This window comes from Microtus ochrogaster, linkage group LG10, assembly GCF_000317375.1.
Source record: "Microtus ochrogaster isolate Prairie Vole_2 linkage group LG10, MicOch1.0, whole genome shotgun sequence".
In the NCBI taxonomy this organism is placed as follows: Eukaryota; Metazoa; Chordata; class Mammalia; order Rodentia; family Cricetidae; genus Microtus; species Microtus ochrogaster.
In genome coordinates, this window is record NC_022035.1 from 7815109 (window position 1) to 7833164 (window position 18056).

Below are 18056 nucleotides of genomic sequence, written 5' to 3' on the forward strand. Positions count from 1 at the left end.
TTTTACCTCAGACTCACAGGCAGGTATAAACTTTGTCTTCTACACTCCCGAATAAAATAGCTTGGGCAGTTTAACTGCTAAGTGGACATGCAATTGACAGTTTCACTGAAAACATGCCAACATTTGCAAAGTGTAGTGGAAAAACAAGCTGAACATTGATATTTGCCTTGCCTCTGTTTTGGCGGGAGTTGTTAAGCCACTCCCAAGAAATAGAAATAACGGGAGTCAGAGAAACGGACCAAAGCTGAGTTCATCACATTGATTGCTATTCATTCTAGGTTTACTTCAATTTAGAAAAAGAGAAATGTGAAACTGTTAATATTTGTTAATTTCCATTCTATTTTACTGATTGAGATAAGCCTAACCACTTAGCTTCAGTATTTTTGGAATAGAAAACATAATTTAATATGTGCCTTAGCATAATCTGATGTCATTTATGACTTATAGTTAATATATGCTTATCTAAATATATCATCCTTTTTAATGTCTACATTTTTAAATTTTATATTTTTATGTGGCCATGTATAAGTCTATGAGTATATGGTGTGTGCAGAGTTCAGTAGAGAGTGGCTGACTCTCAGAAGCTGGAGACAGTTGTGAGTTCCTTGATATGAATGCAGAGAAACGAACATGGGTCCTTTGGAGGAGCAGCAAGTGTTTTTAGTTACTGAGTATTGCCTCCAGCTTATCTAATTAACATGAACTACTTGTGAATATCATGTTTAAATACACAGTAAATATTTTAAAAACATTTATCTGCTACATATTATAGAGATATACTCTAAAGATATCTTACCAATAAAATATTTGAGTTCAAATTCTTTTCTTTTTAATTCTCCTTGAAACTGAGGCATATGGATTCAAAACTGTAATGTCAACAAATAAAGCAAAAGATTATGGATGTCAACAGCAAGGATCCAAGTAGCTTGAGTTTTCCTGGAATTGTACTCTGAGTTGGACCCTTGTTCAGATTCAGTAACCAGTACTGTGCAGTAACAGAGGCAGCCTGTTGTGATCACAGTTATCCAGCCTGGTGGGAGAGGCCACTGATCAGTCCATCTCATTCAGGTTCCATATTCATTTTTTCTAATTACCCACAAAGGGAGCCAGGTCCATTCTACTCTAACAACTTACATCCTGTTGTCTTAATCTTACTACTATTCATATTTTTGAAAACTGTATTCCCACAATATAATTAGAGCTGAAAACATCAAAATCAATTCATTGAACTTGGAATGTCTGAACATAAAATCATATGAGAATGCCTAAAAGGAGTTCTGTTGAGTTAGTTCTATTTCCCAACACCAGAGCAAAGCCCTCCTGTGCTCAAATGTTATGGAAATGCTCGAATTAATGGTGTCCTTAGGTATAACGCCATTGAATTTTCTTTACCATAAGCAACATTTTATCCTCATATTGGAAGTCACTTCTGAGAATCAGGGAAAAATCAATAACCAAATAATGTTCCCTATAACTCCAATTTTACAAAATGCACATAATTTGTTTTCTCTGTTTTATTACCTTTCTTGATACTATTTTCCTCCACATTGGCATGTATTGACCTAAAGGTAATACTTAAAAAGTTCATAATCTATGTACAGGTGAAAGATCTTCTATTTTAATCTTTTCCAGATAATTTTACCACTGGTTTACTGCCTATTAGTACAAGTTACCTTGGTTATCTGACTCAAACTCCCATGTCAACTATATTACTATGCCACATTCCCTTGTGATAAAATGAGCCCTTTACAGTTTGTAGGGCTGCTGTTCGTTGAACCAATATCTATCCCTGTGAGGCCGGAAAAGATTTTATTTTTATGCTGGGAACTTGTGGGACTTTGAACTTTACCCCTACCCCTGAGAAAAGCCTGTGGTCGTTAGCCCTTTTTTAAGGGAAGTATTAGCTAATGGGAAAAATTCAAGCTACACAAAGCTGCCGACAAGATGCTGATCACCTAACTTTCCCTATTGGTTGAGTAACAATGGGCCAATCAGATAAATTTTCAGGCAGACCCTGTGTTAGCAAAGGGTCAGCAGATGTCTGGAGGACGTAAATAAGTAGAATAATGTACATTGGCATTAATAGACTGACTCATAAGTTGAATAGTGTCAAGCCTTTGTCTTACAACTGTACCAGCCTGTTAAGTATATATGGGCTAATAGTCAAAATTAATAACTAAGCCAATAAGGGTCCTATAATAGCAGAAACAAAGGTAATTAACCAAGGAGAGCGATTAAACCAGGATTTGAACCATCCCTATGAAGAGTCTAATTTTTTTGGGGGGTGGCCATTTTTTTTAAACTTTAGCCAAATTATTTTCTATAATCTGAGTGGTTAGTGCAAAAACAGACTTTATTTTTCTAAGACCATACACAGTCTTTTTATATAAGGGTGGGTTTTTTTTCATTTGTTTTTGTTTTGACTTAACCTCTTAATCAGGAATTACAGGATGATATATTTTTTTAACTGCTTTTGGCTGACTTTGGGGCATCGTTGTCAAGAGCTAACAAAGGTGAAATGTTAGTGAAAAACAAAGAGGCAATTTAGGCAATGGGGTATTTATTAGCAGCATCTTGTTTATGGACTCTGTTGAAGAGCCAGGGAACATTTACATCTGCTAGACTTACTGGTCCATATTAGTTTTTAGCAAGTCCAGGGTCCATAGTCATTTGGAGTGGTTTGTAGACACAACTGATACTTGTTTGTGTCTGCTAGCCAAGGGGATAACTGTTGAGACAAATTTAAACTAGGAACAGAAGTAAAAATTTATATACTAAAAAAAAAAATACATTTGAAACTTTTAGGTCTATATTGAAATACATATTACAGACAAGGCAAATAACAGAAATAGACTCATACCTATGAGTCGTGGCAAACACAGATTTAGGTTAAAAGTGTGTAAACTTATATTTAGAAGACAGCCAAAAAAATTTAAAATCCTGAGTTTGTGATTCAAACAGTAAATAGTCATTGCTCTATTAGCTTATTAGAACTATAACATAGAAGAGGAAAGAAATTTGAAGTCTAGCGTTCAGAATTGAACTCCATCTAAAATTCCTAGGGAAAATTGTGAGGCCAGAAAATGGTGTAGGGGGTGTTTTTGTCTATATGTTGCTTTCATTGGTTAATGAATAAAGAAACTGGCTTGGCCTGATTGGATAAAACTTAGGTAGGCAGAGAAGACAGAATTGAATTCTGGGAGGAAGAAAGCAAAGGGAGAGCCGCCATGGAGTCACCAGAGTCAGACATGCTGAATCTTTCCCACATGGCGATATACAGATTAATAGTAATGGGTTAAATCAAGATGTGAGAGTTAGCCAATAAGAGGCTAGAGCTAATGGGCCAAGCAGTAATTTAATTAATACAGTTTCTGTGTGATTATTTCGGGGCTAAGCTAGCCGTGCAGCTGGAACGAACAAGCGGACCCTCACTGCAACAAGAAAAGATTCCATTTTTATGTTGGGACCTGTGGGACTTTGAACTTCACTCCCATCCCTGATAAAAGCGGGAGGTCGCTAGCCCCCTTTTAGGGAAAGTATTAGCTAATGGGAAAAACCCAACCTACACCAAACTGCTGACAAGATGCTGACCACCAAACTCCCCCTATCGGCTGAGTTAACAATGAACCAATCAGATAAGTTTTCAGGACCAATGAGATAAGTTAGCCAAGAGTCAACAGATATCTGGAGGACTTAAACAGGGGTGTGGGGGGCTGTTGCTATCCCCCTTAAATGCTAATTACTTATCAGGAACTAACAGCTGAGCTTTACCTCACACCTTTAGCCAATTGTGATACAGGAAAGGTAATTTTGTATTTTGAGACTGTAACCTTGTGACTGCTTTGTGGTTTTTGTCTTTATAAATCCCTTACAGAAATAGACGAGGTCCTTCTCCCTCCATTTGCTGAGTCAGACTATGAGGCAGAGGACAATGTTAGCCTGTACTTAATAAACGAAACCTTGATTTTTACATTCAAAAGTGTGACTCCATGGTGGTCTTCTTGGGGGTCTTAAGACTCAGGCACAACAACCCCTAGTGCGTGAACTGGCTTTTTGGAGCCCATTCCCTATAGCGGGATACCTTACTCAGCCTAGATACAGGAAGAGGACCTTGGTCCTGCCTCAAGTGGTGTGACAGACTTTGTTGGCTTCTCACGGGAGGCTCCACCCTCTCTGAGGAAAAGATAGGAAATGGGGTGGGGAGAACTGGATGAGGGGAAGGAGAAGGAGAAGGAGAGGGAGCTGTGATTGGTCCGTAAAATAAAAAAGACTGTTTTTTTCTAAAAAAAAAAAAAACAAAAGAAATAAAAATATGAGCGCTTTAGGTAAATTCACTCAGTGAGTGTGGCAATGCTCGGAGAAGACAAACTCACGGAAAGTTTTGAGACTAAGAATATGAGATTCCTTCAGGAGCTGCGGATTCCAGTGTTCCATGAAACTTTTGAGTTATCTCCCTCACCTACCTAATATGAGAGCAAGATAATATGTATCCATATATATAATACATCCATATCATAAGATGTTCCTATACCTCGGTTTTGAATGTCATCCCACCAGATGAAGAATGTGGCAGTTAGGGTAGGTTTTATTTCCTATTTCATATCTTTCTAAGTAGGTCTGCAACACATGCTGTTGTGCTATTGTTAGTATGATCAGTTTGGGAACTTTTTAAAGCCTAAGTTTAAAACTGAGCTCATATACATCATTTGATAATTTTGTTGCTCTTCTATGGGTGTCACTGTTAATTCCGTTCTATAATGAAGCATTCTGGCAGAGGTTAGGGAGCTTGCTGAAGAGTTTGCTAGTTCTAAATTGTGGTATGTATATAATTTAAGCTCAGATTTTTTTTTTAAACCAGAGCTCATTTCTTAACCATCCCATTCTCAGTCACTTCTCAATGACTTAACTGGCATTAAGTCATAAAATTATTGCTTTAGCTGGGGAGAATGCCAGAGTAAAACTGTAAACAACTGGCACTAGGGCTTCAAAAACACAATCTGTGCCAAATGATAGGCTTCCCAAGAGTTTTGCCATGTAGGAACTTAGTAGTAATTATTAAAATCACAAATAAATTTTCCAAAACCACGGTCACACTGATGATCCAAGTTAAACTCAATGGATCTCAAAAATTAAACAAAACACCAGATACTCATGTGCGCGCACACACACACACACACGCACACACACACACACACAAACAAAAAGAGAAAAAAAAGACATGAATGTTCAAAAAGAAGATGTAAGGAGAAAAGATGGGAGGAGGGGTAGCTAATAAGAATGGAAGAGAGCGTACAGAGTATGGGTGATAGAAAACATAGTATCTGAATGCACTTTATAGATGCATGAATTTGTCAAAGAACCAAGTCAATTAAAGATCTATCACAAGTAAAAAACAGTTTTCTAATAGATGTTAATTTCAGTATAATTCTCAAATGAAGAAAGTTAAGCAAACACAAACACAAGGATGACATCAAATTATGATTATATACTGCTATGTGGGGCACCTAGAATGTAAACTTATGTGTGTGTGCTTCTGTGTGATGTTCTATTATGCCTCAAGTTTCCAAAAATACGGATGAAGAAACTCACACACTGGGACTTAGAAACACAATGACAAGGTGATAGTAATTAACTTAGAATCGTAGGTATTTGATGAGAGGCACGTACGGTCACTTCCAGTAGTAGGTGACTGTGGTGAATAATCACGATACATCAGAAGCTTTCAGGTTGAGGTAAAATTAGTTGATGATGATTAACAGAGATAAAAACTAATCTGCGATGAAATAACATATTGACCAGAAAAAAACAAACATATTGCATTCTTGGCCTAGAGAAATATAGAGTTGGTAATAAGTAGTAAAAATAAAAAAAAAACAACACATTACAAGCTTCGCTTGCATAGCCAGATATTATGCGGAGATTGTCTAAATTGGAGGTCTCTTTAGGTCCCTCCCCCTTGAAGATTGGGTAACCCTGCAGAAGAAGAGGAGGAAAGACCGTAGGAGTCAGAGGGTATGGAGGATACAAGGAGAACATGGCCCATTGAATCTCTAAACTGGGCTAGCTTGAACTCACAGAGACTGAAGCAGCAAGCACAGAGCCTGGAAGGTCTTCATTCTTTCCTGAGTGCGTGCGCGCGCTCGTGTGTGTGTGTGTGTGTGTGTGTGTGTGTGTGTGTGTGTGTGTGTGTGACTGTTAGCTTGGTGCTTTTGTGGGACTCCGAATAGTGGGAGTGGGTGTATCTCTGACTCTTTTGTCTGCTTTCGGGAATCTTTTCCTCCTATTGGGTTGCCTTGTCCAGCCTCAATATGAGGGCTTTTGCCATGTCATATTGTATTCTGTTTTATTGTAGGTGGTTGTTGTCTCTTGGAAACCTGCTATTTTATGAAGAGGAAATGGACAGGGAGTGCAACTGAGTGAAAGGGGAGGTGGGAGGGAGCTCGGAACTTGGAGGAATAGAGGGAGGGGAATCTGGTTGGCAGGTAGTGTATGAGAGAAGAATTTTTTTTGAAAACTTTGTTAACATTTCAAGCACTCTTTCAGGTCCAGTATAGCACAGCCAATGGTACTTTTAGCTTTCTGAGAGCTCTCCACTGATTTCCATAGAGGGTGCACAGATTTGCAATCCCACTAAACAATGATTAAGAATATCCCTTTACCCTGCATCCTTCTCATTATTTCCTGTCAGATTCTATATCACCCCTTGCCATATACCCAAAGAATTTGATATCCTACGCCAGAGATCCTTGTTCAACCATGTATGTTTATTGTCAGTATAGCCACAATAGCAAGGAAATGGAAACAATCTAAAAGCTCTTCCACTGATGAATGGGCAATAAAAATGTAGCAAACTATAAAACTATTTAGTGATAAATAAAAAAGAAACCAGGCAATTTTCAGATAAATTAACGGGGCTGGAAGTTATTGTACTGAGCAAGGTTGACCTAGACTCAGAAAGGAAAAGACTATTTGTGGCCTCTTATTTGTTGGTCCTACTTCTGGATCTTGCATTTGTACATATAGCCTGAAGTATTCTCAGGAGAATCTAGAGAAGAACAAAGAGTCCATGGCAGGAGCAGGGAAGGAGTTCCAGGGAGGGTAATAGTAGGAGACAGGTATTATGAAGTGGATAGCGGAGTTAATGAGGGCGGAATTTAACCAGGAGGGAAGGGTAATACAGGAGAAAAAAGGAGATATAAATAATATTAAGGATCCTTGAAAAGCTATAGAGGAACATTGTTTTATGCTTATTTAAAATATATTTTACATATTCAATGAAGTTACACCACATAAAGTGATGGTGCTCTACCTGAGAACTATACAGCATTTAATAAAGACCCCAGTCTCTGATATGAGAAACCTCCCAAGAATTTTTGATTGGAGAAATACAACATCTTTCAAAATAATATAGGCTACTGCTATTCTTCTTAATTTACCTCCAAAATTTACAGGTAAGATTGTATTGCTGAAGATGCCACATTCTTTGGACATGGTAAGTGGAATGATTGATATGAAAGTAATTTGGACTGCCTCCTTAAGGGCTAGCTGGTTGTCACAGCACTGAAGTACTCTGTAGCTGCCAAGGGAAAGGAGCAGTTGCCAGTCCTAATCAGCATGAAGCTCATGAAACACATTGATAACTGGACTTGCACAATATCCAAAACTGAGAAATGGTGTCACTTTTATTCTGGAGGCAAACAAGAGCTGTCTATTTGGACCAAGGGCCTGCTCAACAGGAGGGAATTCATGCTGGTTACTATAAATAGAACTAGTTACTCATGGCTGGAAAATCCATAGTCCACAAACAAGAATCTGCTGCTGCCACATTCCCAAAATAATGTAATGTCAGCTTCTTAAATGCCTCTCCTTATACCCAAGGCAGGCCTCATCAAAGAAGCTTCATTTTGCAGCTATAGAGATGATTACAGAGATACATAACTCCTCAAAGTGTATAGAATCAGTTGGACAGAGGGTGTCCAGCCCCAAATAATGTATCCACAATGCTACTCCTATACTCATAGCTTGCAGAAAATCACATAAGAGTGGGTGGAATGACTGTAAAAGTCAGAAGACAAAAACAGCAGGTGTAAGATAGTGTCCTCTCGACTTGAAGTGCAAAATGCACACATGAAATCTCCACAGTATAATTGTTTGAGCACGAATGGCATAATGAAAACACCAGTTGATATGTCAAGATGGACAGGAAAAATTCACATGTCCCCACTCCTCGATTAAGAGCTACAGATGGTCCTTGACTGCTGAGAGAGTGAGAATTTTTTTCCTCCAGGGACCAGATTCCCCATTGGTTATTTCATCCAATATGGGGCTCTCTAGATTTATAGCCATACAAGCAACATTAAATGGGATCCATATGTTATATATGCATGTGTATAGCATATACATGTATGTGTGTGTGTGTGTGTGTGTGTGTGTGTGTGTGTGTGTGTGCTTGTGTGTGAAGATTTTGAGTTTGAGAGGTTAAAATCAGGGGTCTGGGGGGAGTTGGCTAGGTAAGACGAGATGGGAGGGATGGAGATGTAGTGCTTATGTATCAGTTTCTCAATATAATGTTTTTGTAAAAAAATAAATCACCTCCTATGGGTAAAGATTTGATTAAAAGATATGTAGCATAAAGATGTATTTGCATTTTATGCAATGCCATGCAGCAAGGTGGAAGAAAAAGCTATAAGATTGAAGACAGTGACTATCATAATGATTAGTATTCATAATAAGTGCATTTAATACATACTGTCAGATAATTTTCTAACCTTTATGTGTGGGAAATATATAAAACATTATATAATTTTATGCTCAGAAATACCTTATGAGAAAATGGTTATTAGTTCAACTTGGTTACTTCTGAGTAAACTGGGCATCAGGGGGTCGGAAGGCTTTTGTTTCCCCTAACACTCCTGAGATCTTTCTTAGCATTCTGTCAAGTCAAAAGATGTCAAAATGGGGTTGTCTCTCACAGCATGTCTACAGCAAATCTAGGTTTCCTAGACCATGCCATATAGTCCTCTGTAAAAGGGAGTTTTATACTGTCATCTGTACATATATGAATATGCATGAACAATTTTGGTCATTAAGACTTTCTTAAATATTGATATTGTAAAAGAAACCTGCATGTATTTCCCGGTAGATTTATTTGGGTGCAATTTATTTTATAAATGATGTAATACAGTCTTTGAGAGTCCTCCATATCATACAGCTAGAAAGTAATGTATAGACCTTTCAGCTGCTGGCATCTATGAGGGTGTCAGCAACAGTAGCAATCACTAAAGCTATTATCAATTATGGAAGAAGGGAAATAAGAAATGCTTTGACCTAGAGGACAGCAGGAGCCAAAAGGAGAGAAGGAGTCATTGAAGTCTTAGAAGCATTTAGCTTTGAGTCAGGCAACTGGGTCAATCACGAAAGAATAACTGAGAAGAACCAGTTTTCTAGCAACTCGTCAATAATCTCAGCAGTCATATCCTTTCTTGATGTAGATTCATCATGGATAAATCCAGTAAGAAGTATTGTCCAAGGACAGGGTGTTGCTGAAGGTCTTGAATAACATACACATGTATGAAAGTGCAAATTACAAGCTCAGCATTTTATTATATTATATACATACATTATAAATTACAAGATCAGAGCCAAAATAACAGGGACAGAGGAGGGCTCACACATCTGGGTCCGTTTTAGATCATCCATTCCTTTCACACATTGTGTTACAGATGATCAAGGTGGTTCCATAAGCAGTCTAATGGTTAGCTGTGTTATTTCATGGTTATTAATGAGGTCCAATTGACTGACAAGATCATTCATGCTTACTAGTTTATTCATCTGTTATCCTCAGTCCTTCCCTGCTTAATCCTGGCCAGAAAAAGCTGACATCATGAGGCTCAAAGGAGAAATATATTTTGGTTCCTTATGTTTTTTTTTTTTTTTTGAGTATGTCCCTATGGGAAGTGGGGATGCGGATAAGGAATGCTTTGACGAGGATGCTACAGTAACTGTGACAGCTTTCTTTCTTTTATGAGGTGTGGTACGAGAGCCAGATGGCCAATACTGATAGAACAAAACTCTGGCTTGGAGAGAGAAGCAGATGTTACTCACTTCACCTTTTATTGGAGAGAGGAACTAGATAAATATTGAAAAATGACAAACAAACTAGTATTTATGTTAACGACTTCCCCCAGAGATAATGAGCAGAGACTTTCCTCAATCTGAAAAAAATGCTATATTTACTTTATTTAACCTCTTTTAATTCATGTTAGACTTTAGTAGAAAGGAAACTATTTAAATCTTTTCACCAAAAAAAAAAATTTTGTAGCCCATTTAGTGATGATTGTGCTTAAGAAAACTACCTTCTTCTAAAGACTGCACATTAAATTTTCTGAAATGACATGGACATTTTTTTTTTTTTTAGCTTCTTAAAGAGAAAACTCCAACACCCTCATTTTCTTAAGATCAAATTCAAACATTCCCATCTGGTAACAAAGGCTCGTGAAAAATCTGTCACTATTTTCATTGCTTTCTCGGGCCATCATCTGATAAAATTAACTCTCATCTGGCTTTCTCCAGCAGCCTGAGGTGTTGCCTATTTTCCTCATTGTCTACGGTAGGAAAGCAACCTAGACTCTGGTTCTCAATCTCCTATTTGCCACTTCCTTTTCTTCTGAGCAGATTCTGAGGATCTTGGTGATATAGATGAAGAATCTCAGGAGCTCGTGGGCCAGATAGGCTGGGCCATGCAGAAGAATAACAACAACCTTGTCTCAAATAATAAAAGTGGAAGGCAAGGATTGAGCTTGTCCTCTGACCTCTGAATACATGAAATGTCATATGTACATCTGCATTCATACACATGAACATGAATGTGCACACAAATAAACATGCAAGATGCACAGACATATAAAAGGATTTTTAGTAAGTAAGCTGACTGTATTTGGTCAAAACAGATATCTGTGAATGCTAGTTGGTGCCTCTGCTCTGAAATTACTTGCTCTCTCTCTCTCTCTCTCTCTCTCTCTCTCTCTCTCTCTCTCTCTCTGTCTGTGTGTGCCTCCTTTCTTTCTGTTTATGTCCATAGATCTGACATATCAAAAGTATTTTATATTGTAGTTCATAATATTGAAAAAATAAAAAAGATAAAGGAGGCAATGGTTTAATGTTAGATAATATCATAAGGCAAGCACTGACAATCTATAATCTGTAAGAGGAATCTGTTCCCATGGACTAGTGAAACATAGGGTTTGATTTTCTATTTGCACTGTTCACCAAGATCACTGCCTCTAGATGTGATCTTGTTATACATGTGAATTCTTAGATTCTTTCTAAACAACTTAACTAGAATATGAACTTTAACAAAATCCTCATGAGATTTACTTGGGTAGTGAAATTTTAGGATCAACAGAGATGATTCACCTATATTCATTCCCAAACACAAGCATAAATCAGTCATTATTAACAGCTGGGAAAATGAATCCAAATCAAGGTAATACAACTTCTCACAAACAGTAGAAGTAGCTCTCACACAGAATAGGAATTTGTTAACAGATAGGTGATTAACCAAAATAATTTAAGAATCGGGAACAGAAATCTATGCAAAGTTTTCCTAACAACTTTGAGCACTGAGGATTGCACTGGCACTTCTCTGGTTTATGAGGTTTTCTGTGCTTACAGGAAGTTCTGCTGTTTCTGGCACCAGCTGTTCCATGAAATATATGTGCTGCCTCTTTCTCCTGCTTTCAGCTCAGAAGCCAAGCCCAGCACTAGCATGGGTAGTAGACTCTAAATCACAATTAGACCCCTGGCTGCAAGTACATTTGGGAAACATCAGCTTTAGCTTTTAGACTTCACAGCACAGAAATTCCATTAGGGTGTTGGTAGCCAAAATGTGTTCCATACGGGAAAGCAAGAGATTTTTTTACAGGTTTTCTATATCACTTGAAAACAGACCCTAAGGCTATTTTGTGGGAATTAATAAATGCAAACTCCCATTGCATACTCAGTGAACTCAGCTGAGGAAGAATGCCTAATATATTGACCGTGGAATGAACTACATAATAGGCACAGTAGACATGGTAGGACCATGTCATTTTATCAGTAGGAAATGAAACAAAAATAAAATCCCAAACTCTAACCCTTCCACTCAGGTACCTTGAAATGCTCTGAACTGTAGGAGTTGGATTATTGAGAAGTCAACCACATGCAGCACCCTCCCCAAACCAGGTAATTCTTTACTCCTTGAGAATTATTATACTGTGAGGAGTCTATATAACTGTTCATAAATATGAGTCATCTTGACATTTAAAAACAAGATAGAAGTATGTCAATTTTAACACCCTGTAGACTTAGTCTGTAGCAAGCACTTAAAATATTCTTAATCAATTAAAAAGCAAGTTTTCCTTTTTTAAAAAGGCAGTAAATGCATTAGCATTTCTTAGTTCAACAGATGGTTTCCTTTAAGATGAGAAATTGTATGTTGCTTGTGCACAATATTACCAAACCTTCCCAATATGGGTGATACAACCAAATAAATTTTGAGCAAGTATTTAAAATATATTTAATGTGCGTTATCCAAAATGCCTAGGCTTGAATACTTTGTCATGTCAGAATGGTCATTGATGCTATGTCATGAAATGTATTGTCCTAAAAAGTAAAGTACTTGTTTTTTTCTTGGGAAAGAAAAGAAACTGACATGCATTTTTAGGCAGATAAGTTTTTCTCTTGTACCAATATTAGCAATTGGCTATTATATCTGCATTCCAATCTCTTGATCTTATAGCAAAGTTAAATTCAGAGATTTTATGCTAGAATACAATGCTAATAAGGCATGCATAATTTTGATTCTATGATTTTTAAAACTGAGTGGAAGGTTTCTCAGATCCTCTTAATCCCCAAATTGTGGCATGTCAGACAGTGATGAATACTAGGTTCAGAGCCAAGAGACCCAACCTGCTGATCTTGTGTTACACAACCTTGGTTAGCTAATGAAGCCTCATCCTCATGGTCTTTTAATATGTGGAAATTACATTTTACTAAAAGATCAACAAACTTCTTTCCTCAATAAATGTATATGCCTTAAGTTTTTATAAACTAACTAGTCAGTCTAAATCATGATTTGTTTATATTTAGATGAAACCTTGCTTAGAGACTTCTTGTAATTATATTCAAGTTGAAATTCTGTCATTAGCATAAAATTTTGTTTCCTTTATTTATCAATTTGAACAAATGCATTTACAAATTCTCTAAATTTTATTAGCAGCCCTTTCTTTCACAGAATTCAACAAAACAGATGTAATAATGCCTATGGAAGCAAATGCATACACATTAAAACCTTTTTTTTTCTGAGAAAGACAGAGGTCTTTGCCTTGCTTTGATATTTGAAAATCTTTTGTTGAGTTGTTGGGAACGTCGCCAGCTGATGTCACCTGCCAGCTGGAGTGATCATATGCTCCCTCTTAAACCTGAGGGCCACATTGCTGGTCAGCAGCTGAATTTGATGTTAGCAGCATGGTGTGTGTTCCGCAGTGGAACACTATTACAGCAGTGAGGCCCGCCTGAAAGAGCAAATGCTAGATGCTCCATCCTTCCATGCACAGCAAATGCCTGCATGCAGCTGCTTCCTTATCTCCATGCTGCTCCAGCCCTTCCAGTGAAAATTCAAGGCCAACTCTCAAACCTACTCCATGTGAAAAACTGTAACCTGTTTTTAGAAATAGGGTAAAAACTCCCTTTAAAACTGTGAAAATGATAAAAAAAGATTTGATTAATTTTTGCAATTCTTATCAAAAGTATCATTTAGCAGGATTTTCGCCTGTCAGAATTCTTCTCCACTTCTCAACACTGATAACAGGTCATACTTCACTACCTGCATTTTCACATGAGCACTGTGGATCTAACTTCAGTACCTCATGTTTGTGTAGCAAGGACTTTACCCAGGTAAATATCACCACAGCCCCATGTGCTGGTTGGCTTTTGTAAACTCTACACAAACATAGACATAAATCTGAAGAGGGAAATCTCAATTGAGGAGTTGCCCCCATTAGATAGGTCTATAAAGGAAAGCCTGTAAAAATTTTATTGATTAATGATTGATGGGGATGATGATACTTCTGGGCAGGTGCTTTTGGGTTGTTTAAGAAGTAGCCTGAGCAAGTCATGGGAAGCAAATGAGTAAGCAGTGTTTATCCACAGTCTCTGCTTCAGTTTCTGCCTTAGGGTCGCCATCTCTACTTACTATAAACACACTGATGCCCACATTCCAGCATCACTTCCTAAGTTTCCCTGCTTTGGTTTTCTCATTCTTCACGATTCTTCATGTCCAAATCTTCTCTAAGCAGTTTAGTAACAAAACATTGCAAATCCTGCTAGGACACATTGGTTCAAATCACCAATTACTCTCCATTTTCACTTTAAAGTCATGACCAATTGTTCTCCTTCTTCTGACAGACTTAGGAGGCACTACCTCACATTGTTCAGTCAAAAGGAAGTTCTAGCACACCTATGTACATCCCATTCATCATCTCTTTGGAAGCCCACAGTGCCTGCCTTGTCAGACTGCCCTAAGTTAGAACGCTTCCACCTGACCTTCATGACTCACTCTCTATCATCTTCTGAGTGCAAAATACTGCTGTGTGAACATCTCTCTGTTGATAAAGTTTGCTTGTTTCTCTACAACCCCCAATCCCCTTTTTTTCTCCAGCTACATAAAGCAATCAAATACTTGCTAGAGCCCTTGAAGCATTCATGAAAGTCTGGTTTTAATAAGAGAACATATAAGATATTATATTTAAATGGCAATTGCAGAATGTGTCGAGTTATTTTAATATTGTAATAGTCCTCATAGGATGGTTAAGCAAACTGACAGCTACCATTTAAGCTTTACACAGAGTGAGGAATCTGCATTTGAAATTTAGAAAAATCACCAGTAAGTTTTCTTATTGTTTAGAAATATCAGCAGTAAGTTTTCTTATTGTTTATCCCCTTGGAATTTTATTTTAATGAGTAATACCAGCACTGTGTAGCTGTTGAAAGTAATTCCTTAATGAATTTGATGTTATAGTGGATTATTCCTTTTTGCCATTAAACACTTCTATGAGGAAGTTAGCTTTTCCAGTGACTCAAAACTGTATTATAAGACTGCATATGAGAGAGATCAATATTTTGGTTACCATCTTGTGTAATTATTTATTAAAGCAAAAGATTATTTGAAAATTTGTTACCTCTCCTAATACAGAAAAAGACATTAGGTAATTTATTGACTCCCATACCTCTAAATGTCTACAGGTAAAGTAGTGCTTATTTACAGGTAAAGTTCTGCTATTAAATTTTACACTCTCCCAAAGATTTCAGGGTGGTCTTATTTATTCATTGGCTTATTGTGCTTCAATACAGAAAAAATGTACAGCATGTGGTCATTTGATAAACTGTGTAATGCTAACAAACAAGAAGAAATTTTGATGAAAGTTGTAGGTGATGGTAGTAAAAAAGTATTTTATTTGTAATAAAAGTGGAAACTAGGCTTGGAATTGGAATATATAAGGAGTTCTTGAATGGTGTGGGAAGTCCTTCTGTTTATGTGTTGCTTTTATCGGTTAATGAATAAAGGACCTGCCTTGACCTGTGATAGTGTAGAGTAAAGCTAGGCAGGGAAAACTCAACTGAAGGCTGGGAGAAAGGAAGGTGGCATCAGTGAGAAGCCATGTACCTCTGCCAGAGAAAGACACTGGAAAGAATCTTGCTGGTAAGCCACATTCATGTACAATACACAGATTGGTAGAAATAGGTTAAGATGTAAGAGATAGCCAATAAGAAGCTAGAGCTTACATGTTACTTTTCAAGCCTTCACTCTTTTGTGTTCATAACGTTTTCCAGGCAAAACTTGCACCACGACTAAACACAATGCTCCATCTACGCCGTGTCCCACAGAAATTACACACAACTGAAGAACAAGTTGACAAACATCTGCTTGCTCCAATTTAAGGGCATCATGCGTTTCCACTGGGTCCTAGCTTTGGCCACTGGTTCTTCTACTGCTATCTCTCATCTCCCAAACTAATCCAGGCTCGGTGGCGCTCACCTGTCTTTAACCTGTCCTAGAGAGAGCTTCCTCCTTTTTAATCAAACACTCTCTCATCTATAAAAGAGGCAGAAGTGATTTAATTAATACCGTTACTGTGTGGTTCATTGGGGGCTGAGCAGCCGGGAACAAACAAGTGACCTCCTACAACACTTGAGAAATAGATAGTAATTTAAAACATATTATCCAACCCTCAGTAACCCTTTAATAACTTTTTGAAATACGTGAGTAGCATGGAAAACACAAAATGCTTAGCTCTTTCTACACTGAGAGAAGTGGGAAAGCTAAACCTTTTAAAAGAAGATAATCCTGTTTGCCATTTCATAATACCTTCTCAAAGGATTGAAGAGGCTCAGGAAAGAAATTCAGAAATGGGATTTAAAAATCAACCTCTTTAAATAAATTGTAATAAAGAGGACAAATGAAACGCCATTTCAGCTGTAAGGAAACCCCCACTAGAACATTTGTTCCACTTGATGGAAGTTGCCCAGTGTTGGTAATAGGCTTAGGCCATAACGTCTTGTCACTATGCTTCAACATGTGCACTTTGTAATCTCCAATGTATTTTTGTATAATGGAAAAGATCTCTTTTTCCAATTACGGGCACATAGAAGACTATGCTTCAGGGAGACAATAATGAGAGGAGCTAGACTCTGTTTAAATGCCAGTCTGACATGGCACAAGACAGGTAGGAAGTCAAGTATTAAACTGAGGGGCAATCTGGGCTTAACTAACCACAAATGTGAACATGTTCTCCCCTTCAGTACCTATCTGTCAAAATGGGTAAGATATTTTTAATTAAAAGGTTTCCTTTATTAAATATTTTCAAGTGTTATAACAAATCTAACTAAATTGACATTTAAAGTAGAAGGAAAATAAAGCAATTTTCCTTCAGAGAAAAAAGTAATGTATGAATTATAAACTGATAACATTTAAAATATATAGATCTTTTAGGGTAGGGCAAATATATCACAAATTTTTATTATGCTACAGGAGGCTATTGGAGATGACAGGTTAATATAGTTAATAATAGTTACTATGCCTGGTTATAATGTTCCACAAGAAGTACTTATATAAGTATATATCTTGTCCATGTTCATATAATTATTACTATGAATATTAGCCATGAAAAGAAGTGCCTGTGTTTTTTAAGAAGCCTGAGTACTCTAGGAAATGCCCTCAAGCTCATGTTATCTCTTGAATTGCCAAAAGAGAAGGTACCAGATTTTTGCTGTTGAACACCTCTCCAAATAATCCCATGTTGCCCTCCTTCACTACAGCGTGGTCTCCAGGAAGACCTGTCACCATATAGGACTCTGATTGTATAAGATGTGCACTGCAGGCTTTCCAGACAATTCTCTCCAGACCCTGCCAACATTGAAATGTTAGTCAGGCAGCTCCAACTCACCCAGATTCCCAGATCTCAGGAGGCAAATTTGTCCCAAGGAAAGATGCCTCACTGGGTGGATGTGGAGGGAACATTAGCTTCCCTCACAAAAAGTACTTCATGAATCATTTCTTAGTATTTCCACTAAGAAGGTCTTCGTATTCTTGCAGTAAACATGAGGATCATTATCTACCAAATGAAGGGCCAAATGTCTCTACTTATGATTTATGTACGTATTTCTTAAAGATGTATACAAATCTATCTTTTAAGAAAATCCTTAAGCAGATGCTGATATTTATTTGCGTGTATACATGTAAGCCATTATTTGTAAAAGTATCAGAGATCACTTTAATTGTGTCATAGTTCCAGCTGTTCTGGTGGGATTGAACAGAGAGCCATGTGCATGAAAGAGTAGGTGTAATTTAAAAACATGGCACATGAGAGAAAGACGCCATGCAACAGAGCTCTTGTGTGTGTGGGGGGGGAGCGGCTAATAGAAGAAAGGGAATGTAAAAAGGGGGATGGAAGGAGGGAGATCAGCCTGTGAGGAAAGGAGCAGAAGAAGAGAAAAGAGAGGCAGAGAGAGAGGGGGGG

General features: G+C 37.5%; 1 protein-coding gene across 1 annotated transcript in view; it reads right to left on the minus strand.

Moving 5' to 3' along the window:
* The window catches only part of Thsd7a (thrombospondin type 1 domain containing 7A), a 402496-nt gene that overhangs the window by 169780 nt on the left and 214660 nt on the right, over positions 1–18056 (minus strand). The window lies entirely within an intron of this gene.